This window comes from Hordeum vulgare, chromosome 3H (genome assembly GCF_904849725.1).
Source record: "Hordeum vulgare subsp. vulgare chromosome 3H, MorexV3_pseudomolecules_assembly, whole genome shotgun sequence".
In the NCBI taxonomy this organism is placed as follows: Eukaryota; Viridiplantae; Streptophyta; class Magnoliopsida; order Poales; family Poaceae; genus Hordeum; species Hordeum vulgare.
The window spans coordinates 1,556,126-1,557,640 of record NC_058520.1 but is presented as its reverse complement, the minus strand read 5'-3'; the positions used below and the strand labels follow the sequence as shown (position 1 = coordinate 1,557,640).

The window sequence follows — 1,515 nt, the reverse complement described above, 5'->3', positions numbered from 1 at the left end:
GTTGCATCCATGCATCTTTTCATCAAGCCCTCGTCTAGATGACTGAATGATCAACAATTTGCTGAATCTTCATGCTACTTGCAAAATACATCATATGCTAGTATTTAAATTTGAAAGATACATAACACTTCAGCATGAAAAGCTAAAAAACAGTAAAGACGTTGTCATGTAGCTTGCTTACCCAATGATACATGACTGATGCTTCCCATTCTCTCAACTGAAGATTGGCCTGCACGTGTCAATGTCAGTACTTCACTCCCAAGCACTAGCCGCAACATCAGCAGGTCAGCAACAAATCAGAGTTGATACAACAGAGGCCAGCACCCAGTGCCCAGCAGCAGCTAGCAAGTACGCAGTCCAAGCACGAACGCACGCACGCCCACAGCAAGCACGAACGCCACAGCAAGCACGCAAACAGCCATCACGCACGCACAGAATCAGCCCGCAGCAAGCCAACAAGAGCCGGAGGACCAGACACCAGCCGAAAGATAGCAGAGACTGGGAATTGGGACGGTCAACAGGCGGCGGCGGCGGCGGCAGCGGACACTCCAAGCGACAGCGAGGCGAGTTCAGATGTCCGCGACGGAATTCACGCAGCGACGGCGGTGGCAGCAACGCCCCGGAGCACTCGTGCTGTCGTACCTGAATCCTCGATCCAATTTAGGCTCGGTGGGGACAGAGAGAGTGCTGGGGACCGAGGGTTCCTGCGAAGCGGAGGGGAGAAAAGGAAACCGAAAATCAACGGGAGGAAAAACACGGGGTGAAGCGGGATGGAGGTGATCTGGTTGGCCTCAGCGGGGATCCGCCAGCGAGAAGAGAAGGGGATGTTGCTTGCACGGTGAAGGAGCACGGTGTTGAGGACGAGCACTTTGAAGTAGTTACCGGCGAGATGCAGGAGAGGATGGTTAGGTCGCCGACGGACCCTGCTCCCTCCTCTCCTCCACTCGTCCTGGGAGGCGCGAGGACGCTCCCTCCTCTCCTCCTCTCGTCCTGGGAGGGCGAGGACGCTCCCTCCTCTCCTCCTCTCGTCGCCGAGGACGCGTTGGTCCTGGTGGTGGCAGTTCACGGTCTGCATCTGGAAAATGGGGAAGACAGGTGAGGGGAATTGCAGGGGAGGCCGGCGGTCGATGTGTGATGTACGTGCTGTACATCTAGATCGGGAGTGGGAGTGGGGAGGAGAGCGGTTGGTGGGGGTGGGAGCGACGGGAGGAGAGCAGTTGGTGGGGGTGGGAGCGACGGGAGGGATGCTGGAAAGAGCCTTTGAGCCCCAAAGTAGGTGTTTGAGACACGCGGTTTTCCTTTGCTGATTGCTCGCCCGCGGAGACGGAGACCACCGCCAATGGAAGGGAAGGGAAGGGAAGGGAAGTAAGATGCGAGAAAACTCGGCACGCGTCCCATACACAAAGAAAAGAAAAGAAGCCACGGGCATCGTGTGACCCGCCGGAATTGCAGGGAATCCAAGGCACGATACAGCCGGAGATCTCCGTTCTTGCTACTCTCAGGCATCATGTAGAC

At 56.5% G+C, this 1,515-nt stretch overlaps 1 pseudogene; it reads right to left on the bottom strand.

The window, feature by feature from the left end:
• Positions 1–589: 589 nt before the first annotated feature.
• On the bottom strand, positions 590–1,178 carry LOC123439090 (annotated as a pseudogene).
• Positions 1,179–1,515: the final 337 nt, after the last annotated feature.